This window comes from Neopsephotus bourkii, unplaced genomic scaffold, assembly GCF_033783945.1.
Source record: "Neopsephotus bourkii isolate Nb327-2 ecotype Australia unplaced genomic scaffold, CSIRO-AGI_Nbou_v1 NB_882, whole genome shotgun sequence".
In the NCBI taxonomy this organism is placed as follows: domain Eukaryota; kingdom Metazoa; phylum Chordata; class Aves; order Psittaciformes; family Psittacidae; genus Neopsephotus; species Neopsephotus bourkii.
Window position 1 is genome coordinate 2,763,100 of NW_026901376.1, and position 27,273 is coordinate 2,790,372.

The 27,273-nt window shown below is 41.8% G+C and overlaps 1 long non-coding RNA gene across 1 annotated transcript in view; it reads left to right on the forward strand.

Moving 5' to 3' along the window:
- Positions 1 to 1,702: 1,702 nt before the first annotated feature.
- Positions 1,703 to 27,273, forward strand: part of LOC133214313 (uncharacterized) — a 41,503-nt gene continuing 15,932 nt past the window's right edge. Inside the window, exon 1 of the long non-coding RNA XR_009726092.1 lies at positions 1,703 to 1,775. This is a non-coding gene — a long non-coding RNA (uncharacterized LOC133214313). The remainder of the gene's footprint in view (positions 1,776 to 27,273) is intronic.

Genomic DNA, 27,273 nt, shown 5'->3' on the forward strand with positions numbered 1-27,273 from the left:
GGAGATTGGCTAAATAAACGCTACAGTGATAGTAACAGGAAAACCTCAACCAAAAGCGTTTTTTTTTCTCTCCTCCCTCCTTCCCACCCCCCTTTTCATTCTACTGCAGCTCCAACTGGGGCAAGGAGAGGGCGTCTGTTCCACAAAGGTTTGCAAAAAAATAAAAAAGGAAGGAAAAAAAGAAAGTGGTAGCGGCGAGAGGAATCTGCACGGATGGCATTGCAAAGTGTCAGCGTGGTCTGTGCCCAGGCCGGGAGCTGCGAATCTGCTCTGTCATTGTCCAGCTCCCCCTTGCTCCCAGCCCCTCGCCAGAGCAAGGTCATCAAGGAAAGCCGTGTGCTTTGCTTCCTCTGGAGGAGCAGCCCTTATTTTTAATCTGAGATCCTATGGGCTGTCATAATCCGTGAGCACACTGCAGGGTAATCTGCCCTCTTTCCCACTGCTGTTAGCTGTGCAGTTGGCTCCGTGGCTGGGTGGCTTTGGTCCTGGCACCAGGGCAGCCTCTGGAGCCCAAGGGATGCTCTTGGTGGTTGTCTAAGTCTGGAGGAAGGGAGAAGCCACTCCAATTGTCTTCAGGTGACGAGGCAGGGATGCTCTGTGCTGCTGATTCTGACTTTGGGCAGGGGGTCCCAAGGATTTTATGGTCCTTAGCAGGGCTCAAACAGACGTCAGAATGGCTGCAGTAGGAATGAGAGTGGCAAAGTGCTTCTGCGTACCCGCCACCAGCTATCCACAGAGTCATCTCAACGCTGATCATGCTGGCCCATTTTTCCCTGGATTAAACAATATCAAAGTATTTATTTCCCCCCAAAAAGTATTTCTCCACTGACAGACTCCATCAAGCACTGTTCCCTCACTGGGTGCTTATGTAGCCTTGTGCTATGCACTCCCCTGAAACACATCCATGGACTGTTACAGTGTCAACATATTTTGCACAGTGGAAGTAATGCTTTTCCCACAGAAAAAGAAAATTCATGAACAAAAAGAGCTGACAGGGCCATGATCCCATGGACTGCTCTGTACCTTTAGGGAGGAACAAGATTTGCTCTCCTAACAGGGACCTTGTAATACTGTAGTTCAGAGGTACAGCTCAGTGTAGGTGCAGCACTTTGATTCTCTTAGAAGCCATTCTTTCACCCTGGATCCTTCAAGTACTGGTATATTAATCATAGCAAGCCATTCTGCTATGAAGTCAAAGGCATGGCTTCCCATCTTTCATCAGCTTTTCCATTTTTTTACCAAGATCAGTTCAGTCAAAGGGCACCTGGTCAATGGACCATGAGGACAGTAACACTTGTTCCTTGTGTGTCATTGCCTTCCACCACTTCTCAAAAGCAAGTCTGTATGGTTCTGCCTGGGACATCAAGGTTTGTTCATAAGTTAACTACCTCTCTATGTAGTGCACTAAAGTTCATCTTATTTTAATCTAGTTTAGCAAATTGGTATTTTAGGTGCATCAGGCAGAGTCTTTCAGTTTTGGTTCAACTGGGGAACGCACCGCTGCTGGAAGGGGATATGATATCTGATGAGGGCACAGCATGAATAGCATGTAGAAAAACATCTGGTTTTGTGTTTTGTTTTGCTGTTTGTTTTCTTATTGCCTGCCTGTGGCTGCAGCCTATCTCCTGCTAAGCTTCTGGTGCTTTTAGGGAACTCAGCTGAGCTGGATTACCAATCAAGGCCAAGGAAACAAAAGGAGGCAGGTGGAAGCAAGAGTCTGTGCCTTGGTGAGTGGAGTGATGGAGGGAGCAGTTAAAGCCAGTGCTTCAGGAGGGGTGAGTGGTCTTGGGAATTATTTCACAAAGTGGTTATCTGGGGCTGCTGTAAGTATGAAGCTTTGTGTTCCTGTTGGTGGTCTGCAGGTATATTTTTCCTTAAATTGCCTGCTATCTTTCAGGCTTCAGTCTTTCCCAGCTGGCATTAGCAGGTGCTGTTACCTTAATCAGATTTTTCTTTTTTCTCTTCAGTGCAATAAAGCAAGCTTTAAAGTAAAATAACATCAGGTAATTCTTTTCTTCTTAATGCGTTTACCCATTGATGTGGTCATCTGCTAAATAAGATGTATTGGCTAGTTGGCTAGCACTATCAGAGGGCAAATTTGTGGCTTTGCTTTGGACTATGGGGCAGCATGCGATTCCCAAGCCTTTCTTCCTCCATTCTGGAGGCAGTCTGCTAATGATCAGCACTACTAGTGTAGTAGGTCAGCACTACAGCCCACTGTACCTCTAAGATCTGCTGATTAGTAAAGCAAGGGCATGAAGCCAAGAGACATCTAGGAGCACATACTGGAATGGGGAAAACACCTCTAGCACATCCTAACATGAGGAGGATACCAGCCTCTGGACTTTCCCATTGATCTTTCCCATGAGTAAGTTCAAGAATGAAGCCCTGATCTTGATTTGGAACCATGTGTCTTGGGTGTGAGTGAAGAGGATCCCCCTGCCTCTCTAATAATCTGTTTGGGCACACAGAGTAAGTGACCATCTCATGTTTGCATTCCTGTTGGTAGCTCTGTGGGGCTGTCAGGGAGCTTGGTCTTAGGGTCAGGCTGGATATAAGAACCTGAATATCTACTGGGTTGGGAGGGTTGAGATGACTTGTGGTCAGGAAGCTACTGAGACAAGTCAGGAGCTGGGTTGAAGGTCAGGAGAGCCTGGAAATTGGACAGCAGGTACAAGATAAGGAGCAGGAAGGCTCAGGCACCAAGTCCAAGGGCTACCAAGGCTGGTAAAGCTTCCCAGGACAGCCTTGTTGCTGACAGTGGGCATATGTGAGTTTGGTGCAGGAGAGCTTTTTTGCTTGTGCTGTCATCTGGGTTGTGTGTGAGCTGCTCCTAATAAAGAATGGTGCCATTTTTCCACAGCAAGGGAAGAAATGGGGATTTGTGTCCAGATGGTTGAATTTCAGCTCTACCTCACTGCTTACGTAGCTTGATGCTCTGGCCCATCCCCTTTCAGTGCAAGTGCAGTGTTCACAGGCAAGTTACCTCCTCCTGGTTCAGACATTTGCTTTCAAGACTTGGAGTTGATGGGAAAACAAAAATTATTGGTAACTCCTGACTGTTGTTCAACCTTTTCTTCAAAAAAGCTTTTAACCACAGAGTTTGTGTATGTAGAGCCATGGGGTCTATGTAATAAAGCCTGATTTGGGTAGTTTCAGAAGTTAGTTGTTTATTATTTCACTTTCTGAGGTCTTGGGCTCAGGAAGAAAAATGTAAATATTTCTTCTTATCTAAACTGTGCTTTCATATTGAATTCCAGTACATGGCCAACAGTGTTTCATTTCTGTTGTGCTGTGTGTTGGACCAGCCTTACCCCTATAATTGCTAGCATTATGTAAACAAGGACATAATAAGTTCTTAATGGAATATTTTGACATTAATAAGTTATTACATACATCTCATTTCAATAGCTTCAATGAAATCAAGTCCTTTACATCAACTCTTCATTTTCTTTTTTTGGCCATTGAATTGAAATGTCTTTCCTCTATTTTCTTGGAAGTATTTGAATGTTAGTGGAAATTTCACACTGCATTACTACAATCACAAGCCAAGATTGCTTTGGATCTAACAGACTTTTTAATTTGATATTACAAATTAACACTAAGCACTTTTTTTGCATGTTGTACCTTTGCTTTTATTTGATGATACAATCAAGAATTCAGGAGTGGTTACTGTAGTATATCCTGCCATTTCTTCATTGGTTTTGTGCAAGAATTAATAGCTTATCTGCTGATGAAATCTGTGTAGATGTTTATTTTCCCCATTTTTGTCTGTTTGCCTCGCTGAGCAGCAACAATGGTGAGTGTATGTGATAATGTATACAGGTAAATAAATGAAGCATGGTTTTGGGTGAGTAAACATACCAGCTATTTTTTGTTACAATGGTTTACAGCCTTCTGATGTAAAGCCTGAATGCAGCAGGGCTAACTGTAAGTCAGGCCTGATTGCACATTTTCAATCAAGGTAATATTTCTATTGTTAGTCCTAATGGAAAAATGGATTTTTCTTCCTGAAAACATCTATCCATGATTCTGGAAGTCCCACGGGCAACATGTGCTTTGCTTGGCCCCTGTGGTGATGCTGCCTAGGGTCCTCTTCCTGCTCTCACTCTCTTTCCTCCCTCTAAAGATTCATGTGCTGACCCAATTTATTGGTGCTTTGCCTTGTAAACACAAATCACACTGGTAATCTAGCGAGTACTGCATATTAAGCTCCCACACTGTGAAATCACCTTTATTGCTAAGGAATATGCTTGGTACTAAACAGAAGGAAATTCCGTAAGCTTGATTATTTCATAGTAAACTTCTTGTTGGTGCATGAAGGAGCAGTGAGACCTCTTTGAAGTGGTGTGCTAATATATTATGAGGAGGAAAAAAAAAAGGCAAACTAATGTTGCCTGGTTGCCTTCCAGCCCAGGATTTTGTTAGCTATATGATGTTTTTTAATAAGTCTTGACCAAATGACTTCCCTTAGATCAACCAGGCGTTATGGCCAGCATTCCTTCCTGTGATGGTTTGCTAAGGTTGACTGGAGGGGCATTAAGCTGCAGGCTTGAGCTAAATAGTGATGAAAGGAGGGACATGTGATTGGCTTCCCATGTTACCAGCAGAGCTGGCTGGTGCTGTCAGATCATCAGAGCTGGGTAGCTCATCCTGGAAATGCATCACCACTCCCAACTGGTTTCAGAAAGCCAAAGCTTCCAGATTCAGCCTTTTGCTTTGAGTGTCCCCATTCTTTAATTTGGGATCCGGTATTCTAAGTCATCCAAACCCCCACTGATTGCTTGATAAATCTATTGAAAGCAGAGAACTCATTACTACATTAAAGCAATGAAACAGAAGGCTTTTCCCTGCCTGTTTTGCAGGGCCTCAGCTGTTGTTGCTGTAGATCAAGGGTTAGCTCCTCAGCTGGTGTCAGCTGGCCTTGATTTCAATGAAATGCCATCTAATTATATCAGCTGAGGATCTGGTCCACAATGTTTAATTATTCTATTGGCTGGAACAAAAAGCTGCCTGGCAATGCAAGAACAAAACCCGTTATTGTTGTTGCTGAAGCAATGTGATTGGCCTTTGGAGGGATCACATTTGCTCTAGTCATTGAGTAGTAATCTAGCATATAGCTACATTATGGAGAGGCTGATAAATCTCATTCTGAAGTGCTAGGATGTTGTAAAGAAAACCAGCTGTTAAATTGTGTTCTTACCTACATTATTATTTAAATTAAGTCAGAACAAATTATCTTGGTGTGCATGACATAAGAGCATGCACTACTTGACTTACCATAACTTCATCTTTCTAGAACAACTGTTTACTGTATTCAAATAACTGTATTCCTTGTGGACTTTCTGAGTTCAAGTAATAGTGCATGAATCTTCTCAAAGTGTGTAAAACATGGCTTGCTAAATTACACAATTATTTTGAAAATTCATTGAAATTGATGGAGCTGCATGATTTATGCCTGGAGAAAATGTGTCCTGATGTTAAAACAAGATGTAGTTACACATGAACAGAGGCAGCTTCTGCATGCTGCAGTGTGCTGTCACACACAGACCCATTTGAGTGCATGTGGATATATAAATGCATGCACACATGAACAGTTTAATAGGATATTTAGGAAGCTGTTCTGGGGACTATTTTTTTTTGTTGCTGTCTAATTTTGATTTGTATGGATGTTTTGACTTCTTAAATTGAGCTTTTTTCCCCCTCTTTGTTGGCTAAATTTTCAATCAGATAACTTTAAACCTTGAAGTAAGAGAGCAAGCCACAAAGAAATTTTAAGCATGCCACAGCCTGAAATAGAAATTAAAATACTAATAAAATACCCTCATGGGAGAGCCTTACAACTGGGCAGTGTAACCTAACAGGCTGTGAATTCCTCTGTGCCCAGGAGACACCAGGACTATTATTCGGCTTGGATGCTCCTTGGCTGTATGTGATGCTGAAAAGTTGCTTCAGTTCTGTTTCCTCATGTGATAGGAAGGATACCATGAAGCATTTTGAGATCAATTAATAAAAGCCACTATAAGAGAAAGTTATGATATTTGAAGTCTCACTTATTTGGAAAATAATTCATACTACTGACTTTAACCCAGAAGAAACTGAAACTCTTAAGAATATTCTGTATAGGAAGGCCTGAAACACTGGGACTTCTGGTGAGTCCTTGAGTCCTGAAACCCCTTAAATGTACTAGTGTCCTTATGTGCATATAACCAATCATGTATCCCAAAGAACAGTGTGACATGACTGGAATTGCAAAGCACAGTGAGTCTCTCCAGTGATACAGGAGCTTGTGAGAAACCCCTTGCACCTCCTCTTTCCCCCAGTCCCTTCTATTTTCCTGCTATCCCATGTTTTGTTTGCATCCTGTCCTTACAGTGTTTTCCTGAACACTGTTCAAACACAATCACAAATCTGCTTTTGGTGATTTTATATTAAAGACACTGAAAACTTTGACCATAGAAGATTCCTGTGTAATAGTTTTCATTTAAAAAATAAAAAAAATAAGGAATGGTCCATCTTTTCCCACCAGTGGGTGATATTTGTCTGATCAAACCTTGCCACACAACCCACTGTAAGCTTAGAGAAACATGCAAAAGGCAGGTGCTTGCAAGGGGTACTTGAGTTTACAGCAGCCCTTTTTCTTTCCCACCTTATGAATTGTTACTTAGTAGGTTTTGTAGTGGAAGCATAATTTTGTAAATATTAAAATTAAAAAATGTACTTTCTATATTCCTAGTCCCTAACAATTATTAGCTAGGTGCTATATTCCTTTCTAATGAATTGCCCCTTACCCTGTGGCTCAGGCTTCTCCTTGTTCAGTTCTCCAGTTCTGCCAGAGCATCCTGATGCTGCTGGTACCCTGCCAAGGCAGCAGCTCTAATGATGACAATTCCTGCTACACACCCTTGATCTGAACTGAACTGCTCTAGCCTGAGTTAGGTGGGCCCAGAGCTGGCTTTCCATTCCCTTAATGAAGTGGGGAATCTGCTGTTGGCTTGCCAAGGGAGGTGATGAGCATTTCTGGTGTTTCTCTCCCTCACTTTCCATCAGCAGGATGGGGTTTCCTGGAAGAATTTTGTTGTCAGTGATTTACACTTTTTGAGTCCTAAGTTTGTCTGCTTCCCTAAGGGCTTTTTCACTCTGTCTCACTTCCTTGGGTTGTCCTATTGATATGCTGCAATAGTAAACTCTAGTAATGAAATATGGTTATTTTGCATTTGCTGTTGAAGGTGGGAGGATGTGTGTAGACCTCATGGTAAAACAGCTGTGCTGTTACGAGAGAGGGATGATCTATGAGTATGGGAATGTGTCAGGGTGCTAGGAGCAGGTTTGTTTTCTGGCTCTCTTACTTTCTGTCAAGTCTTGGGCTTCTCCAAGGGATGTGTTCAAATACTTGAGACAGTTCAGGTGCCTGAGCTAGAAGCATAATTGCTATATACTCCCTTGTAAGTCAGACCTAATTGCCTTTAGGGTTGTCATTTAGTTGAGTGACACCAACAGTGTTCCATATATAGGTTGGAATAATAAGACTTGATTTATCTGCTCTATTTCTTCAGAATGGAAATGCTTTGAGGCAGGGCCAATCCTTTTTGTCCTGTTTGTACAGTGCCTACAGGAGGAGAAGAGTGTCCTCAGGTGGAATACAGGTTAGAAGAAGGATGGAGATAATATATATGTACAATGCCTGTAATCCAGTAGTGAAAGCAGTCGCTCACTTACCTTCTCTGCTGGAAGATAAAACTTTGGGCAGTTGCCAAGAAATGTGTCAAGGTTATAACTCTCAGGTGGGCTGCAAACAGGAATGTCAGACATGCAAAGTGGAAGTGGTTTTGAGTGCAGCCTTTTTCCTTCTCTGTCTCTTTGAAGATTGAGGTAACTTAAAAAGAAGGTTTCCATGGAAATTTTTGAAGCCAAAGGAGTGAATATTAGTGGGTGCTTTGTTCTGTGTTCTTCACACCTGATAGAAGTCACAGTGTAAATGGACCTAACTGCTGAGTGACCTTTGACAAAACCAGATAGGAAGTCTTTGTTGTTGTTGTCGTCAATGGTGGCGATTTCTTTTCTTCCAGGTAAGAAGTCTCTTTCAGTAAAGCAATTCACTAGTTGTAGCTGAAGCTTTGAGACAGGAACATGGTGACAAGGTAGAGATTGCAGAGAGTAACAAGGCTTAGTCAATTATTGACTAGTCCATCTCAGCACCTTTGTTTTCCTTGCTGACAAAATATCATGACCTTTGTATACAGACTTGAGCCTGCAGGAACCAAGCTTTGACCATTCTGGGTGTCACTGTGGAAAATGAGTATTTTCTTGTTGTAAAGTGAATTGAATTCTCTCCTTGCAAGGCTTTTTCCTATTATCTTTTAGATTAGCATTCTATACATGGCTGTCTGCTCTGATTTCTGCCCTTTCTCATGGAAAAACATGCACAATAAGTACAAGGCAGTATAGTAGCTGTTGTCTCTCAAAATATTTCAGAGACTCAGAGTTAACTAGAGCAGGGCTCATGTGGCCCAGATCTCAGCTGGGACCCTTTAGACATGACTGCTGTACATGCAAATGCTGATATGGTGATGCATATAAATATGAATCCTTCAAATGGCATATCTGATATTTCTAATGGAGCTAATAGTTTCAAGAGCACAAGGGTTTTGTAGTAACAGTGACCACAAAGCTCTGCTATGCTCTCATTTTGCTGTGTGAGGGTGTGTATATATATATATATATAGATATATATGTCCTCTTCAGCTGTCTTCCAACATAGATCATGCCCTTCTGTCAGGTTAGTCAGTGCACAGGAACAGGACATCTCTGTGCCTCTTAGGTGTTACTCCTTTCAGCACCGTTGTAGCCAGAAAAATCTGAAAAAGCACTTATGCTTGAGGTCCCCAAAGGGGTAGTGCCATGGATCCCCATAGCTCCTTGCCTTGATGCAATGGGGAAGAGGCTGTTGCAGTTGAGTCAGTTTTCCTCAGCCTGAGGTGACAGCAAAACCTGGCTGGCCTCTTTGTTTGCTCACTGAAGTCAACAGAAGCTCTGATCATGGATCTCCATCTCAGCAGTTTGATATTCGAAGACTGAACAAACTGAGTTGAAAGGCTATTGAAGCCTTTGCACATAATGCACTCACCAGGAGTAGAGATCCAGCTCAGCTCATGGTGGAGACCTTCTGCATAACACCATTGATGTGAGTAGAAGTTCTAGTCAACTCACAAATGGTCAACACTTTGCTGGACTGAGTTTTGCAAGATGCACATTCATGAGAGTGGAGACCTTCATGGAATTTAAAGCCACAGATATTTTGCTTATTAATAATAAGGTCCACTTTGGAATTCAGGTCTACAAATGGAAATGTGATAGGTTAGTCAAGTGCGAGAGGTAACAACTAAATGCAAATACTAAGTTTAAGTTTAACTTTCACTTTAAGATGTGGAATGATGCCGTAAGGTTCCTGGTATCTGACTGCTTCTGTGCCACAGATAACAAATAAGCCAGCAAGAAAAATAGAAATTGCATGAAGAGCAAAGTAGCAGCAAATCCAAAAAATTGCTTCAAAGGCAGCACACTGAAACTGAGAGGGTTTGGGAAAAAAAAAAAAAAAAAGCTTTTGGAAAGAAACATTAAAAGGATAAACATCAAAAGAAGAACAAAAGGAAATAGGGACAAATAAATTAAAGAACAAAATTATGGAGTAAGAGAACAAAACGTCTTGTTCAGAAGGACTGAAAATGAAGTACATGCAGGAATAATGAAACAAGGGAATATCAAGGGCTATGGGGGCAGTTTGGGTTATGAGGGTGCTTTGAGCTATATTTGTAGGTGATTGCAGTCCCATGTGAAAACTTGCTTTATTTTTCCTATTTTTTTTCATATATCTTATTGTTCCTTAACCCAGAGAAGATAATTATAGGTGATTTCTATTAATAATTACAGGTAAGCTGTGGCCTGTACCTCTAGTTCCTAGGGATAACACAAACAGCACTGTGAGTAGTCAAGAGCTGTTTGGGTTCTTTGCCTTGTACCACTAATAGTGGCAGATGTGGTCAGGGAGCTTAGAGATTGCAAAGGGCACAGCACTAGTATGTATTTAAGTTTGGGCAGGACTTGGGAGCATGCTTAATGGCAGGGTGAAGGTTGCGTGGGGATAGGAAGGAGGTTGCTTTCCCTAGGAAGTCTTTGATGAAGGTCTGACAATGTGTGACTTGTCCCATCTGCCAGATGCAGAGAGATGCAGAAGAACATAGGAGGTACCATTGCCAATAAAGTCCATAGGGCTACTTTATGCACTAAGGAAGATTCTATTTCCTAGACTCTCACCATGTAGCTGTTACTTGAAAACTCATGGAGATCAGCATATAAATTGGGGCCGAAAGGTTCTGCTGTGCAGCTGCTCCAAATGTGCTCCCCCTGCCCTGATGCTCAGAGCAGAGTGACAGCAGCACTGGCGTAAGGGACAAGGCTTGCTGTGGATGTACAGTGTGTAACAGATGCCCAAGCACACTCCAGGGTGAACCTGTTACAGAGGCAGCACAAAAGTTGCAGAGCTTAATCACCGTATTTTTCACCTGTTTCAGTGTTATAAACCTGTGGCAAAATGGGACTGAAATGGACAATGGATCTCATGACTCTATCTAGACCCAAACTGTTTTCCTTGTAAAGGACTGCATAGAAAATAGTTGAACCTCCCTCTCCATACTTTGTTTGGTGTTTTGGTTTATTCTTGGAAGGGTGACATCGGCATTGCTGTAAAACAGGTCAGGAGAGGTAAGGATGCTGAAAGGCACAGAAGTACAAATAACCTGAGATGAATTGACTGTGGCTGGATGCTGGGTGCCCACCAAAGCTGCTTTATCACTTCTTTGCTGAGCTGGATAGGGGAGAGAAAATAGAATGAAAGGCTCATGGGTTGAGGTAAGGATGCAGAGATGACTCACCAGTTACTATCATGGGTGAAACAGACTTGACTTGGGGAAATTAGTTTAACTTTTTGCCAAATCTGCTCTGACCTGGGTCAGAGCAATCCCAGGCCCAGCTACAGGTTGGGCAGAGAAGAGATTCAGAGCAGCCTTGCAGAGAAGAACTTATGGGTGTTGGTTGATGAGAAAATGAACATGAGCTGGCTTCAGTGTGCGCTTGCAGCCCAGAAAGCCAACCGTATCTTGGGCTGCATCAAAAGGAGTGTGACCAGGAGGTCAAAGGAGATGATCCTGCCCCTTTATTCTGCTCTTGTGAGACCTAATCTGGCGTATTGTGTGCAGTTCTGGTGTCCTCAACATAAAAAGGACATGGAACTGTTGGAACAAGTCCAGATGAGGCCATGAGGATAATCAGGGGACTGGAGCACCTCCAGTATGAAGATAGGCTGAGAAAGTTGGGCTGTTCAGCCTGGAGAAGAGAAGGCTGCATGGAGACCTCATAGCAGCCTTCCAGTATCTGAAGGGAGCCTATAGGGATGCTGGGTAAGGACTCGTCATTAGGGATGGCAGTGATAGGACCATGGGTAATGGGTTAAAAGTTAAACAGGGCAAGTTTAGATTGGATATAAGGAAGAAGTCCTTTACTGTAAGGGTGGTGAGGCACTGAAATGGGTTGCCCAGGGAGGTTGTGAATACTCCATCCCTGGCAATGTTTAAGGCCAGGTTGGACGAAGTGTCGGGTGAGATGGTTTAGTGTGAGGTGTCCCTGCCCATGTCAGGGAGGTTGGAACTGGGTGATCTTATGGTCCTTTCCAACCCTAACTGTTCTATGATTCTAAATCAGACTAGTATAATGAGAAATAAACCCAAATCTTAGAAACACCTTCCCCTCACCCCTCTCCTCTTCCCAGGCTCAATTTCACTCCCATTTTTTTTCTACCTCCTCCCTTCCCAGTGGCATGGGAGATAATGAAGGGGGTTTGCAGTCAATTCATCAAATGTTGTCTCTGCTGTTCCTTCCTCTTCATGGGAGGACTTCTCACACAGTTCCCTGTACTAACATGGGGTCCATCCCACAGGAAGCAGTCCTCCATAAACTTCTCCAAAATGAGTCCTTCCCATGGGCTGTAGTTCAAATCCTGCAGCAAACCTGCTCCAGCATGGGGCCCCAGGTCCTGCTAGGAGCCTGCTCCAGCATGGGCTTTCCATGGGGTCACAAATTCCTTTGGGCATCCCCCTGGCCTGGCATGGGGTCCTCCCTGTGCTGTAGGTGGATATCTGCTCCACTGTGATCCTTAATCGGCTGTGGGGCACAGCCAGCCTCACCATTGCCTGCACCTCGGGCTGAGGGGGCATCTCTGCTCCAGCACCTGGAGCACCTCCTCCATCCTCCTTCACCCTCCTTGATGTAAGCAGAGCAGATTCTCACCTATTTTGAGTTCTTTCTCTGACTGTGATTGTGCAGTTCCCTGCCCCCACTTAAATACATTATCCCAGAGGGACTGCCGTTATTGCTGATGGCCTTGGCCAGCAGTGGATCTGTGTTGGAGCCAGCTGGCATCGGCTTTGTTGGACATGGGGGAAGCTTCTAGCAGCTTCTTGCAGAAGTCACCCCTGTAGCACCCTGCTACCAAAACCTTGTCTTGCAAACCCAACACATAGCCTTACCCCAGAGGAAAATACTGGCAGTTTGTATGCCCCTGTGCCTCTCCCTGCCATTAAATTTATAGAGGCTGTGTTCTTATGCAGCAATTCACCTGCTTCTCCATTGCAGTGGCAGCAAGAAATGGGCAAAGACTGCAAATGCATTCTTGTTTATACCCCACAGTAAGTGCCATCTAATGGACTTTAGTTCTTTGCTTACTAGTACCTGACAGCCAGAAGGGCTGAGAAACAGGCAGCACACAAGGAGTGTGTGGAGGGGAAACCCTGAGGCTCAAAGAGGTGAGAGAGACAGCAGTGGCAATTGCTTCTGAAGCCTTCTAGTGGAAGGTCTGTAGAGAATTTTCTCCTTCTCTTTGCTCTCCAGACCCCAGTGTCCAAAGGGCAAGCAGAGACCCCAATCACTGCCAGCCCCATCCTCTGGAAGTGCTACCCTTTTCATTGTCAGGCTAATGCCAGTGATGGGAAAGCTTGTCCTGAGTGCTGAATATGCACATTTGCATTCTTGAAACTCAAGCTGAACTTTTATTTAGTCTGAGTCATGATTAAAAAAAAATAAAAATGCAGGAATCACAGTTGTGGAGAAAAGCAGCAGAAACAGCTTCCTGGCACAAACATATGCAAGCCATATTTCTCCAACAATAATTTCCCATGGAAGTTAAACTTCTGAAGGAAAGTTAAATTGAACTGCAGGTTTTGTAACCTAAGATGGTATTGTCAGCTTGACAGCTGTAGAGTGCTAACACAATATGAAAGAAATGGTACACCCATATTTAGAGCAAAAGAACAAGGAGCTCTTCCCAGAGTCAGTGTTAGTGCTGCCATCCCTGTGTGACTATGGCCGTGTCATTTAATTTTGTTGCATCATCTGAAAAAGGGTGTGAAATTAGTACCATATGCAGCAGGCTTATAAAGGCCAGGGAGATAAATCATAAGGAGAGAAGATCACATTGTCCTTTAAAGAGGGGGGGAAATTTGAAACTGTGCACATCTGGAACAACTGTACTTTCTCATTTGTCCAGTGGATGGGTGGGCATATGGTGAGTGCTCGTCCTGCTTGGGGTGAAGGAACCCAATAGGATCTCTGTATTATGATCTTCCATAGAAGGTAGACAAGCTTTGTAACTCACCCTGCTGAGGACTGTCTTGTAATGGTAATGGGCTGGGACCTGCACGTGCTAAGGACTGGCTGTGGCTGTGATTGGCCTGGCCAGCCACATGTGCCTTTGCTAATAACAGGAATTGCCTTATGAGCAAAGCTCCATCTGGGTTGCTTGCATAAGCCACAGGGTATAGGCTCATCTTCTCCAGGACAGTTATGCAATCACATCAGAAACCAGATACACAATTTGGATTTCACCTTTTTCTGAACATCTGGCTGTTCACGTTTTAGGCCTGCTGATTTCATAAGGGTCGTGTTTAGAAATGGGACTTTGCATGCAGGCATAGGAAGCAAATGCTGAAAGGCTGCCAAGACAATGACCTTGGAATTCATTTTCAAATTAAGTATCTTTATATTTTCTTTCCTCAGCTCAGATTTGCTTTAAGAGCAGTGTTGTGGTGTGTTGACCTCTCTAGCCCCAATTCATCTCTTATTTGAAAGAGTCCTTTTCTCTAATGCTGCACTGCCACCTCTATAATCAGCAGAGAGGATGGTGCTGGAGCCCTGCAACAAGCTAGGATGTGACCTGAAGCTGGTGGCATCTATAGAAAGAGTCAAGCTGACTTCAACAGGCTTTGGAGCAAGCTTGTAAAAGGCTGCTGGCAAGGCACTCTGCAGTGCCCTTGCAGAACCTCCTTTTGCTGGTCTTTGATAGTCTGAACCTACTGACCTCTGGTGCACACTGATTATCTTCTGGTTTTCACCACGGAAGAAAAACTCAGGACAAGTTTTGCTGGAGAATTGTCAGAGAAGTGATTGCAGCTTTTAATTCGCTTGACTTACTGGCTGAGGTCCATGTTGGCAGATATTTTGGTAGCTCATTACTGTTGGAGACTTTTCTTGATGTGTGTTCTTTAAAGCTATGTTCAAGGTATCTGGCACACCCTGATCTGTGTCCCTTTTAGAGCCAGTCTCAGGATCCCCTTTTCAAGTAAGCAGAGTCAATGGGATTGTATGTCACAGCAGCAGCATGTAAACATAAAGAAAGGTTTCATGGTCTTGTTCTTAATGTTTTTAAGCCCAGGGACTTCGAGGAAATGAGAATTTAAGTATGATAGTCTGTTCCTTCAAAGCCCCCCCATCATTTTTAACTGTGTTTCTAATAATTGAAGCAGATAATAAATACAATACATGCACCCATGCACATAAAACAACATTATTTGGGCTTAGTTCATGTGTTTTGTGTAGAAATCTGGATGACAGCCAGATCGGTAAATGACTCTGATTTTTAATGGAAATCAAAACCACAACAGATGTACTGTATACTGAAAAGAGTTAAAAATAACTGTTTGCAATCTCTGTGCTTTAAACAAAATATGTAATATGCAGAGCAGTGGTTGTTTAGCATATGGAGGCTTTAACATTAATTGCCTCCACTATTTCTGAAAGTTTGCCAGCCTTATGCAGGGGGGCCTTGAAGTTAATGACAAATTTCATAGACAGGATTTTTGCTAACATTTTAAGCACTCTCTCCATGTTCAAACCCTCTGACTGCTATGAGCTGAGAAAACCTTTATGACCACTTGCATGTTACAGTAACTTTTGTGAAAAGATGTGCAAATGCTTAATAGAAGTTCTCATCCCCAACCTACTGGAGAGCTGGGTGTTTTATTTTGGTTTTTATCCGGGTAAATTGAGAAGTTAATTCCAGCTCACACAGCAAGCTTTTAACACTGGTGCCTCTTATGACTGGTATCAAGTCTTTCTCATCACAAATCAGAATAAGTAGTTCAGCATTACATAGAGGATTGGTTGCATCTGGAAAAACTGTATTAATTCAGTGTGCTGCATAACTCCAGACACTGCAATCCTTGTGAGTAAAAGGATTTGTCTTTTAGAGTTAATTTAAGTTCTATCCCAATGTGTATGTCTTTCAGTGTGCTTGGCCTCATTGTACCTGTCAAATGACTAGGAAGCTTTTATGTAAATCATTTTGTCTATACACATGTGTAAGCTGTTGTAAATAAAATATTTTCTTCCTTTATGAATGTTATATAGTGGAAGAGCTTCATCTCCACATTGCATTTATGCTTTAATACACAACAGTGTTAAATAGTCTCCATGTAAGATACTCCGTGTAGACTCAGAAGACTTTAGGGAACAGTTAACCAAACTACCTGCAAGGCTGATTTTTTAAGAGGATTTTTACCTATTTCTGTCAACTTTTGTACAGTACATTTTTGATTCAATATGTTGCTCTCATTTAAAAAAGAACTTGTTTTCTTAGAGTGCTAAAAAAAGACCTTTGAAAACACCATGAAACTATAGTGATGAGTTATGCTGGGGAAACCAATATTATATATTTCATCATTTGTCTGGTGTCCTTGCCAGACTTCTAATTTAGCAGTGCACAGTAGTGCACCAAAGTGAGTCATGAATTCTTCAGTGTAATTACCCCGCAGTGCAAAACCCAGGCTATAGGAGTCTGAACCTTTTCCTGTCTGCTGTTTTTCCCTTCTACTTGCTTTTCAAGTACCATATGCTTTGCAGGAAGGCTGTGCAATTGCATCACAGCTTCAACTCTGTTCTGAGCAGATATGATTAAAAGCTAAATTTTCAGTTAATAACTGAAAGTCATTTTCTGGGGGACAGGCACAAAAGAGAAAAATATGTTCAGATTATTTTTGCAGCTAGCATGTGGTTTTTAGGAGAAAAAGCTCTGGTAGAAGCAGCCACTTTAGAGTTGTAAGACTTGATATGAGATCTGAGTAAATGCTGAGAGAGCCTTGTTGACATTTTAAAAATAGTTTTTCCTCGAATTGATTTTTATGCAGTACATTTGTCTTGCACATGTGTTTTAGAAAGTTATTCTTACACATGAGGTAGTTGCAAAGGGCAATTGGAGAGTTCATGCATTCATCCAGGGTCTGGCCCCATGAATAATGTAATCTTAGAAGGGTCCCAATGACTCACTGTATTATCAGTGAAATGTGAAGGTACACTTAGAGCTTCAAAATCGCCACTGTATCCAAATTCACATGCATTTGACTGTGCTCATCTAGGATCACTAATTTTTTACCTGGTTTAGAAGCACATAAAGTGCTCAAACTCCAAAAGGTTATTACAAAAGACATTCTTTATGAGGTTGCTAACAAGTGAGGTCTTTTTTTTCCCCCGAAAAAAAACTGTTTAAAGTTGCCTTTGGAATTTCATGTATTCCAAGTTGCTTCACATGACTTTCAACAGGAGTATGGAGTATCAAAGAACTTTAAAATTCAACACAACTTCTTCAGTACAGAGGAGAGACTGAAGTTTCTTCACACTGTGCAGAAAGGCAAATGTATTTATGTTAAATGTTATGTCCTGCCTCCATCCCTGTGTCACGAGGTGTTTGCAGCACAGGTTCTACCAGAGCACAAAGAGTAGAGATGCTGTAGATCTAAGGGACTTCACTTCCTTCAGCTGCTGCAAGGATGGTCAATGTTCAGTGGCATGTTGTTTCTAGGCGTTGTGAAAAACTGCTTCCTGAGCTTGTAACTGCATAAATCCACTTCCTGCAGAAGGCACAGGAAAATGTGGTTGTGTTTCTGAAGGCATAGTTACATTTCAGAGAGCTACTACAGAAACACTGCTATTGCAAGGTCCAACTACATGATCCTCCCTACCTCCTTCTTGGTATTTTCCTATTTGATAGGGAAATGTGCCTTTCAGTCAGAGGTCTATTCAGCAGCTGTAGATGAAAGATGATTATTTTCTAAGTATGATCATGGAAAAATGCAGTGACAAAAGGTGCTGCAAATACCCATTGTGTTTCAGGAAACCCTCCATTCCCAGTTACTCTTTTGGTTGCTATGTCTTGAATGTTTCTTGTGGCTTAACCTTACACTTGCTTCATGCATGCTTGGGTAAAAGCAATTAAAGCACGGGGCTTGCTTATGTGAGTAGGGTTGTGCATGTGCAGGAGCGCTCACACTTTGCTGTCACCGTGCTCTAGCCACACTACTAACAAAGCTCTCAACCCTCCTTTTTCAGTAATTGCATTAACTGAATTTCATAGCCTGACAAATTCCCAGACATGTTATTCCTTTTTCATAATTGTTTACAAGAATACACTGGGTGAGAAGTTAGTTCTACATCTGTGCTCTATTAGTTGCCTTAGGTTTGGGGTATTTTTTACTGAAATCAACTGTTTCAGAACTGCAATGTTGCTGTTGTAGGAGCTTATATAGAGGTGAGCCTATCTAAGCTTATGGGTCACATGCACACTATTCATTTGCTTGGAAGTTGAATAGTAAGATATCTAGAGAGTTTTGTTCTTCAGGTTTTGGTGATGTTAGGCCTATGTGCCTAACATCTCCATAATTAGATGTTAGTCCGCTATGTGGTGAGCTGCATTCAGTTGCTGCAGCATTAATAGCATTTCTCTCAATTTATCTTTTTTTTTTTTTTTTGTAGTTCCACAGATGCATGAAAAGTTTCAAAGCACAAGTGAAAACTCTTTTGGAAAAGAGTCCACAGCCTAAACATTGAGCATACATCAAGAGCAGATAACAGCAAATGGTAGAACACACTTGGTATGAAAGATGTTATATGAGAAGTTAGTGTAATCATCTCAGGTGGGTGAACAAGTCAATTTTTTTGATGAGAGTGTACTGGATGGAAGGCTTAGACAAGACTTGCTGAGAAAGGACTTATCCCAGAGATGAGGCATGGTGGATCAAGTCCAACAGGACACTTCAGGCACTGGGACAGCACAAACAAACCATGTTCTACTCACTATGATTATAATAGCTGCCTTAGAGAGATGGGCTCAGTCTGAATGCTGCATTACTTTGATTTTTGTCAATTAAAGTCTGATGCACTTAAATGAAGCCCTTGCTTCATGTACTTGACATTGCAAGATGCTGAGGAGGCTGGCCCTCATCCAACAAAGCACTTATGTGATTCCATTAGCTTAAATGGCACTACCTGTATGCTTAAAACGAAGCATGCACTGAAGTGCTTTGCTGGGTTGATGCCAGTGTGTGTGCAATGGGCAGCAAGATTGGATTTGTCGTGATCACCAGAGTCTTGCTTTGGTTTTGCATGCAGGAGATCTGTATGGGTTCATTTATTGACTCTTAAGGTCTGCTCTTCAAGTTGCGATTTTGATAAAATTAAGTGGCAACGCTAAATAAATCACCCCCCAAAAGTGCTTCTCTCACAGGATTTTTACAATGCACAATATCAGACTGTTCAGTTATGAGAAACTGAGCCACGCCGGTTAACAACACTGAAGTATCTGAGGCAGTTAAATACAGAGTCTGATGCCTTGTAACCTGTGAATGTTTGGGAACAGCTGAAGAATATGATCTGAAATGGCTGATGTTCTTGAGTGAATGAAGGCTGCATAGCCAGATGCCTAAAGCCATTCTTAGATTAAGTGGAGCTACCGTCTGTGTATAATTGTGGTAAAACTATCATAAAATAATGTAATTATTACTTGTTTTATATACTGTTCTTAGATAACCCAAAGGCACTGTTAATTCAGAAGTAAGCACATCCACCAAGTCTGGAAAGTTAGAGGTCATTCAGGTGCAAGGGTCTATGGAGAAATTTGAAATTATTCACCTTAAATTAAAGACAGTGGGCTTAGAAGGGGCCTCAGGAGATCATTTAGTTCATCTGTCTCTTTAAACCACCAGCACCATATATTCCCCAGGCTCCCCAAGCTATCTGTTCCAGGGTATAACAGTCTTTACTATTAGAAAGTATTTCCTGATGTCTGAATTGAATTTCTCTAGCTGTAATTTTATCTCTCTGTTTCTCATCTAACCTACCACGCACATGAAGAATAGATTATTCCCTTCCCATCTGCAGCATCGTTTTACAGCAGTCTCAGGGCAGTGCTGAGCTATTGTTACTCCACGTGTGTGTGTCCCTTACTGCAAATTTTCACACTTCTCTCATTTTCATCTCTCTAGGATCTTGCTCAGGACAACCACCTGTAAGGGACTAAGAAAGGAGCTGAGACTATGTTCCTAGAGTTTTAGGCAGCAAGATAGTCTAGTATGTAGAAGAAATTCTTCATCTCTGCCTTGATTTATCTCCTCAGAGTATCAGAATGCCAAGTGTCAGTATGCAAGCCTCTGCGTTTGACTTTGAGATAGTGGTGCTTTTTAACATTTAATTCTCAAGCTTCTAATTTCTTAACAGTGAGAAAGAAGGCAAAGCAGTGGTCAAACACAGCTGCTCCTGAAAGGTCTCTGTTTTCCCAGGAAGCTGGGTGGTAGATTGGCATTCTTGTTCTTTCCGTGTGACCGCTGACTCGCTCCTCACAAAGGAGTCTCAGTTCTGATGCTGAATTTTGGTTCTGTTGGGCAGCGAACAAAAGGCTGAGTCTGGTGCAGTTTACAAGCCATGCTGCAATTTCTACAAGCTTTGGTTGGTTAGCCCTTCAGGAGATGACTAAAAGCTTCAGATAGATATAAAACCAAAAAAAGAGAAAGGAAGCAGCTCCTAAAAGTCCTCTGCATGGCTTTAGCTCAAATCCAAGAAAGCCCATTTCTAGGTTGTGATGTTTCAGTTACATTCCAGTGATTTATCTATTAAAGATCAAGAGTTTTTGACAGCTTGGCACACTTGATAGTCCTATCTGAGCATTTGGGTGTACTTTAGATGCAGAGTTTTCCTCAACTGGCTCTACAGTATAAAAAAAAACCTATTTTTTTTTCCCCCAGGAATACCCTGAGGAAAGCCTGGGAACATCAGGAATTCAGTGGGAAGCTCTTACATTGCACATTTTTACTGAGCAACCTTTTCCTATATATACACGTGCACTGCTCCCTTTATTATTCCCAAAGCACTCAGGAAACTTCTGCAGGCACAGCCCTGCCTTGCAGCTTTGATAATGCTCTCATCTTGACAGATGATACTCACACGGGTGCAAAGCTGGTTATATTTACACTCTCCCAGAAGGCTTGGTGCAGTTGTCACAACTTGTCAGTGGTCAGGACTAAAAAGTTTGTGGTCGGTGTAAAGATATTTTTCTGTTACAGAATTTGGCATGTTTAAAAAGGAACTGAGTGGCTGTGATTATTAAGATATAATCAAATGCATTAAGGCAGCTATTTCCTTCACCATTAATAATGAGAAACCTGGCAATATAATCTTCCCTTCATTCTCATGTTTCACTTTTGTGGTGAGAAATGAAACAAAAGTGATCAGGAGCCTTTTTGCACTGTGTATTTTTGTTGTCATAAAAATCATAAAATAAGCACTTCTGTCACATAATTCTGGTTAAAAATTTTCCTGGAGAAAATCTTTCCTTATTATAGCTCTTAAGTGTTCCTGTAAATGAGAATTAGGTTCTTCATTCATCGAGGTACTTCCCAAAATTCTCCCTTAAATCTTACTTGAAATATGCATGTTTCCTTCTCAGGTAGTCTGTTTTGGTTTTAGTTTCCTATATGATATATTTATTTGTTTACTAAAGTTTATATCATTTAAATCCTCCCTAAGATTTAAGGGATTAGGAAATGATGGGCTAGAGCAATAGTTTTAGGTCATGTTTAATATCTTAAATACTTTTCCACTGATGCAGGTTAAATAGTCACCAGCATTTACCATATAAAGCCTCTCTTAAACCTAATAGTCAAAGATAAACGTTATAGAAATTACCATTTAACACTTTTGTTTGACATGGGCTTACAATGTTTTCTCAACTGAGGAAAATGAGGAAGGCTGAGTTTAAATGGTTGAATTCCATTATCTTTAATTCTGCTCTTTGTAAAAACTGATGATCTTTTCAGAGTTTGTCTAATGACTCCCTTGAGTTTGTTAACCTTTGTAATTATACCATTTAATTTTTCATCTATCTCTTAAATCAATTTATAGAGTACATTCAAGACAATTTCTTCATATTCTAGATTAAGCATTCTGTTCCCACTAGCACCTGGTGTTCTGATTAGCCCTCCAAGGTTGAGGTCTCCTGATGTGCTTTGCCGGTGCTGGTCTTAAACTGATATAACTGTAATAATACAGACTGGCAATTTCCACTGGGAGACCTCAAAGGTAAACTGGGAGATTTTGAAGGTAATTCAGTCAAGTAGAAGAATACTTTTATTCTTACTTTCCAAAGTGATAAAGTGTACAAAAGAGAGGTGAAATAATTTGTGCACGATCAAAGAGGTAATCCGGAAGTCCTCATCGTGAATGGCAAGACCCCATTCATTGCAGTGGTTTTGGTGCTAGTCTTCTGAATCGGGGCAAATGAGACTCAGTGCAAATATGTTCAGAGCCAGTGGAGGATGCACACAAGCCTTGCTCTCTAGCTTAATTTGCTCTTCACAACGCTTATGTGCATGTAAGTGCTCAGCCAGGCTAGGTGAGCTTTCTTAAAGGGGTGACCCAACTTCTATGTTCTGGGTGAATGAGGTCTGAGTCTTACCTTTACTTTCTTAATTTTCTAGTTGGTTAGAACTAGAAAAATGAAAATAAGCCTGGAACTTTGAGGTGTTTTGGGTTTTGACCTCTGAAACTACTCATTCAATGAACCATAGCTGAAAATAAGAGAGTAAGTTTTGAGAAACATGGGAGGAAAATTCAGGTGATCAAGTGATTCAAAAGTCTTCAAAGCAGACTCTTCACTGACATAAGTGAAATCCCGGATTGGGGCTGCAGAATGATGTATTTTCAAAAAATATATAAAAATGGTTGGTCAGGAATAAGACATGTACTGACTGTAATTTGTCTTTCCGCTTCATGTCACAAGGAAAATGTGCAATCCAGTTCTACAAAAAGCCCAAAACAAGATATTTTCTCTGTTGTGTGAAGCCCTACAATCTGTGAAATAAAAATTAAGAATATTTTGTGCTATACCACTAGGTAGTGGAGGAATTTGCTGGCAAATTAAGTCAATGGTGTTTACTATCGCAGTTGCATCTACACTGTTAAGGGAGCTTCACTTCCAGCCAGGAAATATCTTCAGAAACGTGAATGGCACCCAGGAATCATCTTATGGGAATAAAATCTCAGTTCATTAAGTGGGAGAGATGCTAAACCTCCCAGCTTTTGAATCTTGTGTTTCTGAGAGCTTACATGCCCTGACAGAGCAATGTAGCGCAGAGGTGCCCTAATGGGTTAGCCCTGGATCTTCCTGCTGGTGCTGGAATAATTGCCTTCAGCACCTTGTCTGCTTTGTCTCTCACAGCAGAAGTCTTTACTCCTGGCTGCTTGGGTGATGAGGCTTGCAAGCACAGGGTAAAAAGTTTTATAGCACCTGCTTTTTTTTGCTGTTATTTCTCAGTTGCCTTTGAGTAAATGTTGTAGAGACAGTAGAAAGAGCTGAAAAAATATGAATTCTGGAAACGTGTTCTTTCAAAGACTTTTAAAGTGATCTTTGGTTAAGGCTGTTGAACTAGAGTTCAGGGAAAATACATGAAGCAAGTTTGAACTAGAGTAGCTGTAAGATGTTTGCCTTAATGCCATTAGGAAAGATGCTGTAATAGCTGCTTTTAGGATGAATGAGGAAAGTCCTTGAGATACAATCAGGCCTTTCTGTGTCTGTGCTGCTTTAGCTTGCTTTGTGCCCATCCTTGGCAAGAATTACTCATGGCACCTCTGCCAAAGTGAAGGCTTATAACCCTAGGAACATGTTCTGTATTTCAGTGCTTTTATGGGCTCTTAGTTCCTTCTCTTTGGTTTCTCTTTTCATTCTGTGGAGGCAAGAGCATGGTTCTTAGTCCTCCAACAGGAGCACCCTGTGTGTGTGCACAGCAATATGCTTCATTCAAGAATAAGGAAGTGCCTTTCCTGTAGCATGTTGCTTCAGACCTGTGTGCATAGGGTACTCAAAGCTGCCAGTTTATCTTTTCTGGAATTTTGCCTTCCTGTTAGCCTATGAAACAGCCCTGATCACATTAATCCCTCCTAAGGCAATGCCATGCTCAAAAGCAAACATATGGAAATAGGCCTGATCCTAGCAGCTCCCTCACTGATGCCTTTCCACCAATGCCAAGCTCACAGTGGCAGGCAAACCTTGCTTGTCTCCCTGCATGCCACTGTGATCACTTGTTTCTGTGAAGCTGTCAGGATGGCTCCTCCAGCAAATCATCTGTGCTTCCAGTGATAAATCCTGTGATCCAACTTCACCTTCCAGCAACTGGCAGGCCTTAGGAACAAGCTGGCTAGTTCCTGATGACAAAGTCCTTCTCTGCATCATGTCCTGTTCCAGAGCCTCCTGTGCGTCAGCCTGGGATGCATTTGTTTCCAGCTTCCTGATCCACAGTTCACAGGGGTCATATCACTGCAGAGCTGCGGCTCTTCATGAGGTTTTCTGCTCCTCCTGAGTTGAGAGAAGCTCCCCTTGTATTTCCTCTTCAGTACTTCCCAGATCAGTGCTGTTGCATTTTTCCCTGCCAAATGACTGTCGCCCCCAGCTCTCTGCCTGTTTTGCTCCTACCCCCTGCTATGACTGGTTGCTTTCCCATCCACAGGCCTTTGGAGCTGCTCTAGAGGTGAGTGGGAATTGCAAAGGCATCTTATTTTTTGGAAGAGGGTATCCTGACTGTGCTCTACAAGAGAAGGAAAAGTAATGTATGTTCTAGGTCCATATCCCTTGATCACTGCATTTGTTTCCCTGTGTATGGAAGAGCTTTCTTTTGGAAAAGACCATCCTGTGCTCTATTAAACCTTCCATGGACAGTTGTACAGAAGCTGTGTCCTCTTCTCAATGTTGGACTAGATGGATGGACTTTTCTCAGACTTCCTCCTTTATTCTTTTTCCTCTCCCCTCAAAAGGAAACTTCCAGCTCTGCCTCTGATAGAGGGGTAAAAGGAAAGTGCTTTTTATTAACTGTTGCATAGAAAATCAGTGGCAGCAGAGAGGATTAATTTATCTTCCAGCTCTTCGACTTGTACTTTAGTCAATGAGACAATGCTCATCACTTATATGTAAAACCCTTCCAGAGAATATGCAAGGAAGGAGAACACATGTATAATGAAATAACAAGTCTTGGCACTTCCTACAGAAGCAGCCAAACACCCAGCTGTGATCAGTTTTATTAAGAGAAGAAGCTGCTAGAAACAATAGTGGCCCAAATAATTGATGGGAGAATTTGATCTCTGGCTGGTGGCTGTAATAAATTTCTCTTGTCAGCTCAGTTCATTTACTCCAGGTAGGAGCCCTGTGCAGTGATTAAAGAAGCAGAATATTTTAGGCACAAGGGAATGTAACAATTCTCCCAGTGAACTGGACAAAAATAGCTCCACGGGTAGATAAATGGGAGAAGAAGTGCTTGTGTTTGAAGTCCGTATTAAATTAGGGAGCAGTTATTTTTGTTGCTCACTCCTTGCAGGTGACAGTGAAGCAAAATGATATTTCTAGGACTGTTGTTTTATACAGACTGTCCGATTTTTCCATTAGCACCTCAGGAACTGAGGCTGGGTAAAATCCTGTCCTTGGTGTGGTTACCAGGCAGGAATATCTGGGAAAAGTGCCTGGGTGGGAGGAGAGGGAAGGTCTGCTATTGCTTCAGAGGAGGGTAGGAAAAGCTCATCACTCATATTTTGGTTTGCTTTAACCATGGGAGGTGTCTGTGATCTGGATCTCCCTCCCTCCCTATATGTAGGGCTGGTGGGCCACTGAAGAACAGGCAGAGATGCGGAGCAGACAGATCTTGGGAAGGACACTGTCCAGACAAGGCACTGCCTGCTGGGTGCCCACAGAGCCCTGACCTTTCTGTTCATTCCTGCTATATAGGTAAACACATATCATGCTCTTCTCTAAATATGAAACTGCTTTTTGTGAGGATGTTTGGGTAGCCTGCGTTGTGGTCACATAGGTTAAAGAGGCAGAGAAAGCCCCATTGCCTTGTTACAATTGCCCCATTTACTGGGTTGCAGTCACATAGGTTAAAGAGGCAGAGAAAGCCCTGTTGCCTTTCATCAGAACAACATAAGATTAGAAAGCACCGCTGGGGCTGAAGATGGCAACTTATAACTCATAATCTGTGCAAGAAACTGAGTAAGAGGAGCATTGTCCTAAGAAACAGTTATTTTTAATGTTTCATTACTGTTTTGTGAATGTTGATAATTCTTTCTGCATAATTTAGCATGCTGGGTTCTTCCATCCTTGGAGCTCTTTCCAGATGGGAGAGGGAGAAAGAAAGCTGTCATGGCCATCAGCATGTCATTAGAGTTAACGCAGGAGTTGTCAAATGTTTCCTGTTTGCTGCTGAAAAGCTCTGTATTAGCACGAGGCTGCAAAACTGTAACATCTATTACCAGTGAGTATTATTTGAAGAGATCATTTAGTACCTGTCAAGGCTGCTGTAATATTATTTTGGGCCGAAGAACGTAAGTGGGAAGATGTGTGTGTGTGTGCGCGCGCCTGCACTTCTGATTAATTGTAATCTCACATAATGCACTCCTCAGCTTGACATTTTTAAAGTAAGGGTAGGTTGGCTGATTCCTGAAATTAATTATAATTCAGATTTTGGAGTGTGAAAAAATGGATAGAGAGCTTTCCATAAACCCTTTAGACACAGCTAGAATTTGAACTGATTTATTATGCACTTCTATGCTCTGCTGCTCATGTCATGAAATCTTTATGAATTTATTGCAAGAAAATGGTTCCTTTTCACAAATTTGATGCAAGGAGAAGATGGAATTTGTATTTTAATTGCATTTTGATAAAGGAAAACAAAGTCGGACAGGGCTGTGACCCTTGGTACACCTGATGAATTGAGTCTCTAGTGTCCCTAATTCAGAAAGACTAAGAAAAAAACTACATCTGCATGAATTCTTGTGTGAAACTTTTAAAAGCATAAAAGCTAACATATGCTGGGCTAGCTTTTTTGCCTTTCCTTGCAGGAATAAATTAGCAAAGTCAAAATACTTCCTAGCACTTCAGCAGGAATAGTCTTTTGGTGCCTCTCCTTTAGGTGTTAAACTTGTTAATGCATTTCTTTAGAAAGATTAAATTGTCTTCCAGCTTTCCTGAAACTGTGGCAGCAAAGGTATTAACTTCTGAATTCAATGAATGCCCTGAATAAGGGTCTGCTCTGGAGAGGATGTTATGGAATTACAGCTGTCTGCACAAGGAATTCCTGAGAAGCAGCAATGACAGGATAAAGTCTGTCTTACTCTGAAACACCTTCTGTGTGTAAACATAATTAACTTTATCACACTTAATGATCTTTAGCTGGGAAGTTTCTTCATTAATAGTAAGGATTGCAATATAGCAATACCTGCGTGCTCTGAAGGCCAGAACATGGAGTTAAAAAATAAAGTACTGCCTGAGCTCTTGTGGAATGACTCGTGTGATTTGGATCTACAGAAGTGTTTGTAGTGGTGTGATGAGTATCAGTGTATCTCCATTGGATATCGGAGCCTCACTGGGAGCTGCAAGCAGTTGTTACAGAAGAACAATAGGATTTTTTTCATTAAGCTCTTCCCTGTGGGCTAAGAAAGATAAGGCTTCTTCCCCTACTTGACTCATACAGTAGATAAGATAGAGATCTATGCATAAGATAAATTCTAAGTGCAGCAGGAACTTGGAAGAGGCATCTTCTAGGAGACAAAACTTAGCAGGCGTCAGTTTGTAAAAGAAAATAG